The sequence below is a fragment of the Pristiophorus japonicus genome, chromosome 3, assembly GCF_044704955.1.
Source record: "Pristiophorus japonicus isolate sPriJap1 chromosome 3, sPriJap1.hap1, whole genome shotgun sequence".
In the NCBI taxonomy this organism is placed as follows: Eukaryota; Metazoa; Chordata; class Chondrichthyes; family Pristiophoridae; genus Pristiophorus; species Pristiophorus japonicus.
This window is the reverse complement of record NC_091979.1, coordinates 180,579,779-180,588,341: the sequence shown is the minus strand read 5'-3', so window position 1 is coordinate 180,588,341 and position 8,563 is coordinate 180,579,779. Positions and strand designations below refer to the sequence as shown.

Below are 8,563 nucleotides of genomic sequence, written 5' to 3'. Positions count from 1 at the left end.
GAGTTTTGTCAACTTCAATGCTGTCATTATGTACCTTACATTCTATTTATTAAAAAGCAATGTAAATCTGCTTCATTGTTTATAAATGGAAAGGCCATTTAAAATATATACTTATGACAATGCAAATGCAAACAAAAATAAACTTAAAACACGTGTGGATGCACTGAACAACTGTTTCTGCAGATACAGTACCAATCATTTATAATACTTTCCTGATAAACATTTTTTTTAAATTATCTACCAGTAATTACTCAAGGCCCTCTTTCCTGCTGCTTTGGAAGGACATAAAAAGGATACAGGGAAAGGGCAGGAAAAAAGAATTAGAGTAGAGTAGATAGGTGCAGTCAAAAACTCTACTCTACCACAGGCACAATAGCCCAAATATAAACCCCTCCTGTCACAATTCCTTTGATTCCACGATCACAACTCCAGGTGTAAAATTACAGATTATGCATCAATGATCAGCATTACACTGAATCTTAACATCTCAGAATCATGCTACACAAAACACAAACACTGAAAAAGAAAAAACGAAAGCCAGGGTCAGTCAAACCAAGTCAATTAAAAAAAACATGTCTGCAACCAGCTATTGTAGGACATCTAGCAGCAGTACAACCAACGATCGCTTAGCCAAGCGAGATGCATGGTACTGGAGCAAGTTGCATTTATAAAGCACCTTTAACATAGTGAAACGCCCCGAGGAGGTTCACAGAAGCGTTATCGGACAAAAGTTGACACCAAGCCACATAAGGAGATAGGAGCACAGTGAAAGAATGTCTTAAAAGAGAAAGAAAGGCGGAGAGGTTTAGGGAGGAAATCCCAGAGCTTAGGACCTAGACAGCTGAAGGTATGGCCACAAATGGTGGCGTGAAGGAAATCAGGGATGCACCAGAGATCACAATAGTCATCATCATCATAGGCAGTTCCTCGGAATCGAGGAAGACGCTTCCACTCTTAAAAATTAGTGCTTAGGTGGCTGAACAATCCAATACGAGAACCACAGTCACTGTCACAGGTGGGACAGATAGTCGTTGAGGGAAGGGGTGGGTGGGACTGGTTTGCCGCAAGCTCTTTCCACTGCCTGACGAGACTCGAGGAGCTCAGCCAGCGCCCTCCCGGATGCACTTTCTCCAGTTAGGGCGGTCTTTGGCCAGGGGCTCGCAGGTGTCAGTGGGAATGTTGCACTTTTATCAGGGACGCTTTGAGGTGTCCTTGTAATGTTTCCACTGCCCACCATTGGCTCATTTGCCGTGAAGGAGTTCAGAGTAGAGTGCTTGCTTTGGGAGTCACGTGTCTGGCATGCAAACAATGTGGCCTGCCCAGCGGAGCTGATCAAGTGTGGTTAGCGTCCTCGATCACAATAGTAACGGGGGAAGAAAAGCAGAGAAAAGAAATTCCCTCGCACCGTGTACTGTTATAATCGCAGCAAAATAATTAATCTATCCGATCTGGGGAAGATTCTGGTATAATACTGCATCAGCAGTTACAAAACTGCTATACCCCAGTGAGCTGCGTTAAGTAATCTTAATAGAAGATTCAAGAAAATCAAGTGTCAGAAAACTGCACTGCATTGCAATCCAAGATCCAGTTAATGTTAAATAGCATTGTCTTTAATAAATCTGTGTACATTTAAATTCCACTTGTTTGTGTACCACTGGTGCAGATTTAACTGAACTAAATTGTTGATTTTGAAACAGGAATTTAAATTGTTAATTAGTTATCAAGCTTAACTATGTCTTAAACAAATGTTGCTTTAGTCGGACTCCTAAGCAAGAATTGGATGACAAGGAGATTGGCCCACAGGACAAGTGATGGGTTTCAGAACCCCCAAGGTTCAGGTGATGCAATAAAGTGGTGGATCACAAAAGGTAGACTGCTAGCAGATGGTGATGATGGAGAATGAGACTGAAAAGCTGGCTTGAGACCAGACTAGGTGGATTGCTGCTGTGCAAAGGCTGCCAGGGCATGAACATTCATAGTAGAAGCATTAATTGAATTAGAGCCATTAACCACTCTAGTTTATCTTTTTCCCCCCCAAAAACATTTCTTATGCTTCTAATACTTAATAGATGCTAATGTTATGCCACTATAAATCATAGGCAGGTTCCAGACTCAGACAATTAGTTTAATAATAAGATGGGATATATTTTCTAGTAAGCTGACCACTGAAAAAGAAAAAGGAAAACAAGAGGCCAGGATCACTTACAGTGGTTCAATCACAATTATTAATACTTGATCATCATGCATCAACTAAATAGAGTACATCGACAAGCTCTGGTTAGACCCCATTTAGAGTACTACACACAATTCGGGGCACTGCATCTAATGAAAGATATATTGCCTTGGCAAGGGGGTGCAGTGCAAAATTACCAGAATGATACCAGGCCTAAAGGGTTAAATTATGAGGACAGGTTGCATAGACTAGTCTTGTATTCTACCATGTATAGAAAATTAAAGGGTGATGTAATTGAGGTGTTTAACATGATTAAAAGGAGTTGATAGGATAGACAGAGAGGGTAAACAGAGAGAAACTATTTCATCTATCAAGTGGGGGAGTCCAGAACAAGGAGGAATAACCTTAAAATTAGAGCTAGGCTGTTCAGGGGTGATGTCAGGAACCAGTTCACACAAAGGGTAGTGGAAATTTGGAACACTCTCCAAAAGCTGAGGGTCAATAGAAAATTTCAAAACCAAAATTGATAAATTTTTGTTCGGCAATGGTATTCAGGATTACAGAACCGAGGCAGGTAGATGAAGTTAAGATACAGATCAGCCTACTCCTGTTTCTATCTGCCATGGACATCCATTGCTGGTTTAAGCAATACACATTAATAAATAAAATGGATATGAATAATGTTCATTCCTTGCATCCATTGTTCTCTATGCACTGCCCACTATATTTCCCAAAAGAAAATATCACCTACACACTACAGGGAAATCCCATGGGAGGACAGACGCACCAACATTAGCGTCCTCGTCCAGGCCAACATCCCCAGCATTGAAGCACTGACCACACTTGATCAGCTCTGTTGGGCAGGCCATATAGTTCGACTGCCAGACAAGAGACTCCCAAAGCAAGCACTCCTTCATGGCAAACGAGCCAAAGGTGGGCAGCAGAAACATTACAAGGACACCCTCAAAGCGTCCCTGATAAAGTGCAACATCCCCACTGACACCTGGGAGTCCCTGGCCAAAGACCGCCCGAAGTGGAGGAAGTGCATCCGGGAGGGCGCTGAGCTCCTCAAGTCTCGGCAGGCAGCGGAAAGAGCGTGCGGCAAACCAGTCCCACCCACCCCTTCCCTCAACGACTATCTGTCCCGCCTGTGACAGAGGCTATGGTTCTCGTATTGGACTGTACAGCCACCATAAAACTCATGTTAAGATTGAAAGCAAATCTTCCTTGATTCCGAGGGACTGCCTATGTTGATGTGATGACATTTTTTCAACTTCAAAACTATTGTCTGTGATCTATCCCTTGATGCTCCCACCATGCCCTACATAAATCATGAAAAATAAGTTACATGTACCAATCACATGATACTATACAATTTCTGCTCCAACAGCAACATCACCTTTATCACTCACCTACATCATCATGCTAGCACAGACATCCTCCACACATCCCCTAGCTAACAGCATGGAACCAAAACCTGCAATACTATAATCTCAAACTTTAATTCAAAGTAACACTTCAACCTTTCAGTCTGTTGATGCTTGTGTGTTATTCTTGTGGTTTATAACACCATTAAAACCATTCAAGTAGCAGTGAAAACTTTATATTGTCAAAAACACACAAGAATGAGGGGGAATCTCATAGAAACATATAAAATTCTGACGGGACTGGACAGGTTAAATGCAGGAAGAATGTTCCCGATGTTGGGGAAGTCCAGAACCAGGGGTCACAGTCTAAGGATAAGGGATAAGCCATTTAGGACGGAGATGAGGAGAAACTTCTTCACTCAGAGAATTGTGAACCTGTGGAATTCTCTACCACAGAGAGTTGTTGATGCCAGTTCGTTGGATATATTCAAGAGGGAGTAAAATATGCTTACGGCTAAAGGGATCAAGGAGTATGGAGAGAAAGCAGAAAAGGGGTACTGAGGTGAATGATCAGCCATGATCTTATTGAATGGTGGTGCAGGCTCTAAGGGCCGAATGGCCTACTCCTGCACCTATTTTCTATGCTTCTATGTAGATAAAGTATTACTTAAAACTAAATGTTTCGCCCCCAAACAAACAGCAACTTTAGTTTACACTTTGTGATTTTACAAAACTGAAACTGCTCCACACGTACAGGGCACACATCAATTAAAATATTGCTAAGTTTGGTTATGTTAATACATGTTGACCTATTGTCACAATGGCCAGTGATGTCCCTTATCAGACTTAACACTCAATGGAGTCTTTTTCATAAGTCACTGCTGCCCAGTGTAAATCTACATGCATGTTCAGACAACAACCAGTGTGTGCTTGAGCAGCTAAACGACAAATACTATTTATCAGCCAGATAGATGACACCCGTTTGTTATCCAAGCAAACTCTTGTTTCACCATGTAGATATATGTGACACTACAACAAAGACAAAATTTGTGTAATTTTCCACTTGTTGCAATTTACATTATATTTATAGAGTAGAAGGGAAAATAATACATCTGGGCAAGGTCCCTCAAGCACATTATCATTATGGAGGAGACTAAGCAATGTAATACAGTTCTACAACTGCTTAAATCTCTCCCGAGACAAATCAAATTTTCCATGGGAAAAAAATATAGAATCACTCCTAATGCAACTTATAACTACTTACTTCTAAACAATTTACAAATTGCACATATTTTAACAATTTATTCTTCCCAAAAAATCTATTAATAAAAAACAGCACTGAGGGTGCCAAAACACAATACAAATAAATGTAAGCAATGTTGAGGTCCCATCATTTTTAATCCAATTCATATGAAGGGGGAAAGAGAGTGGAGTTCAAAGATATTATTGCCCTACTGCAGTTGCTATTTTTTTTCAGGAAACTGTCAAGTCATGCTTCGCCCCCCCTTTTTTTTTTACTGGTACACTCCACAATTAAAAGTGTTTTCTAATTAAGAATGAATTAGTTTCAAATATACAACAGTTGGAATATCTAAGTCAGTACTGTTTAATCGACCCCCTAAATTCTATCACCTGTACTGTTGCCTAAAGTAATAAAAAGTACATTCCTAAAGAAAAGTCGAATTTAAATCTTAAAATGGAGCAAGAATGAGAATGAGTGAAATTGAATGAAGGTTACCTCCGGGTTTATGCCAGCAGTGGCAACAAGCAGATAGCTCTGCATTTAAGACCAACCATTTCCACATTTTTAACAGTCAAAGTTAGCACTCGCGTTTCAGCCCTAATCACAGACGTTATTGAACGGTCTTCGAGCTGTGGTCCAAATTTATATATACGCATTTAATTTTTTTTTAATTAAAAGGTATTTGTGCAATAAAACACACGGTGGAAATTTAGTTATGTCTCTTCCCCGCCCAAGTTAACAAAACTTTCACGTATGAAGATCAAGAAATGTTCAGAACACGAGCAAAACTCACGATCAAAACTCACGACCAATCGATCGCTTTTGCAGTTGCACTTTACTACAATATAAACTTCACTGCATCCCTAATATACATTAATCACTTCAAACCTCTTCCCTATTTGTGAATTCTGAAACACTCAATGAATAGAAATTATTCCACTAACACATTTTGGTGACGTTTACTCTATTACACGTGAAGAAGCAATTCGCTGGAATTCATTGAAAGGCCCATTTGGTCCAGATCCTAAATAAACAGATATACTGAATCATCCCCACACTATAACACACAATCCTTTATCGTCTTCAATTGATCAAGCTCTTCATCCTCTCCAGCTCCTTTCGCTAACATCTCTTCAACCCTCCATTAAGCCAGATGTCACTTGAGCTCTTCCAATTACTCCATGGAAGGTCTCAGATTAGATCCCTGGTCTCCAATGACTTGGCTGGTGTCAAAGAGTGAGGAGGATCACTACAAGAGAAAACGAAAAGGGGCCAAATTTTCCAATGCTGATTACTATCCAAAGACTCCTGCTGCAAGTGTACTTGTGTGGGCAATGATGAGGTAAGATCAGCTCAACGCGAAGAATGGACACATGAACAAGTTACACAGGGCACCCAGCACCTGTGCCAAGACTTAGTAGCTTCAGATCAGTAAGTAGGTAAAAAACTAAACCCACCTAGTTATTCCTTTCTATTTCATTTATGTATCCCCCCCCCCCCCATTTACGGCTCCGTGTCTGATTCCCATCCCACCCATACACACTCCCCTTCCCTAGATCCACACACTCACATCCAAATGTCCACGCTCCCAAAAATAGTTCAATTTCTGAAAAAAGCCATTCGAGCAAATCGGAAATATCAATTCACATACATAAAATTTCATTCCACGGTTTGTTTATTTCTGCTTGCTCAACTTGAAATCGAAATAGCTGATTCACCAATTTGGGCTGCTGCTCCTCAATGGATTAAGATTAATCGTGTCAATTGCATCCAGGACTCAGTGAGGCGGATTGGTTCAGAATCACGTTTGGAAGCTCGGGATGATGCAAATGTTATTTAATGCGATCCGAGGCTGATCAATGCTGCTTTTACCAGTCGCCGAGTTGAAGCCCAGACGTTACTCAGTAGGGAGGGGTGTGTATGTGTGGAAATGATCAACGCTCTCGCGCAAAGCCACTCCGCCTCCATCTACCATCACACGCGGGAAATCCCGCCTTCGCCACGCGCCAATTGGAGGATGCCCGTTAGTAACGTTCCAAACAAACCGCCGACAAAGATGCTGATTGGATCGCGGAACCATCAATCAGCCCCAGACGGCAGGGAATTTACGTTTATAAAGTTTAGTTGGCGTCAACAGTAAATGCCTCAATCGGTAAGTGAGGTAGGAGGGGGATAAAAAAATATTTAACCTCAATCACTGAACAAAGTGTTTGCTTTCAGAAGCCAAACTGGTGTGCACTCTGTCAGCAAACCACTTTGCACCAACCATTTAAAGTAGGGAGGGAGATAGGACAATTGGAATGGGGATGCCATTAAATCGTAACGCTTTCAAGCTTGTCTTACCAAAACTGTAGTTAGTAACGGAGACGAGAGATGTGTTGCGTTCAACGGAGGTACGGCGAGAGCGCCGAGGTCATCAATGTCCGTGGCTAAGGAATTCCGCCATGTTTGCTCGCTTCACTGACACTCACTGAACAACAAGCTGAAAGAGACGAAGCGGAGGGAGGGCGAGCTGGCGGTTGGGCACGTGACTCCTGGCAGCCAATCCCAGCCCGCGCGGGTTAAACTGCTCGTGCTATTTTTAGAACCTCGATTTTTTTCTGGGGATGGAATCGATTCAAAAGGAGCGCGAGCTTCAGCGCCGCTTGTCCCCGCTTCAAGCCACACACCAACCCCAAATCCAGTGAGAGAGATGGGGCAAAGAATCCCTGTTCATAAGCATTTGTACATTACATTCATTCCAATCTTGCCTGTTCATATACAACGTTCCATTTGTATTGCATAATTTGCCTTTTGGATTTTTTTTGGCAAGGGAATTCTTTTTTGCTACTAATGAAAGCTATTAACATTTTAAAGAAGACCGAACCATTACTACGATGTCACCTCCTCAAACCCGAAGCTGTTTTGAAAAGGCTTGAATTTTCCCCGTAAATCCTTAATCTTTTAGTATTTTGAATCGTAGAAATACTAAAAATGCATGCTATAATCACGAGATATGCAAGCTTCTATCCCTGGAGAACTGGGCTAATCCAGTATTAAATTCCGCAGATAATTTATTAACTCACTTTCCGCTTTCACTTTTTTGCCCTGAAGGAAAAATTTTCTGCAACGTACTTTGATTTTAATCTGTCAGGTTTTCTTTTGGTAATTTTCATCTATTTGCTTTTGCACACATTTCTCAAAAGTACATATGTGTTATCATTTCGTCATTGCACCCATCAAAACGCTGGGGTGCTGTAAGGTCGAGGCTAGCTAAATGTATCGTTGACCAAATGATGCAGAGAGTGCGCTGGATTTGATTGCTGTAGTTCTGCACTAAAATGCTAACCCCTCCAGATACATAAGTGCCCTAGCTTGTGCAGTAAAATCCTCAGTCTTTTTCTCAGGAAATTCTGTATCCCTTCTGTATTCTAAACTGAAATAATTTAGTATCTAATGAAATATATATTGTTCGTATATGATTCGCATCCCACAGTTATTGGGCGAGTGCCTCAGGTGGCTATGGAGATCATTGCATTAGTAACTTTTGTTGGAAAGCACTGCTTCAAGAACTATTACGTTATTTGGCAGGACACACAACAGTGAATGAATACATTTCTTATGCTATTTTGTCTACGTAATATGGTGTTTGCTTTTCAAAGTTTATGAAAGACATGATAAGGTCTACATTAATGCATAATGTGTACATAGGTTTTCATATTCTTGTCTATGAAATTCCTAAAGCTGTAGAGGATCAATGGGTAATAACAAAGCTACAATCACATGAGTTCATCAGCAACT

The 8,563-nt window shown here is 41.0% G+C and overlaps 1 protein-coding gene across 1 annotated transcript in view; it reads right to left on the bottom strand.

Moving 5' to 3' along the window:
- hdac4 (histone deacetylase 4) overlaps positions 1 to 7,260 on the bottom strand; it is a 625,953-nt gene extending 618,693 nt beyond the window's left edge. The window contains exon 1 of the mRNA XM_070873855.1: positions 7,127 to 7,260. The gene's annotated coding sequence lies outside the window, so the exon portion shown is untranslated. The remainder of the gene's footprint in view (positions 1 to 7,126) is intronic.
- Positions 7,261 to 8,563: the final 1,303 nt, after the last annotated feature.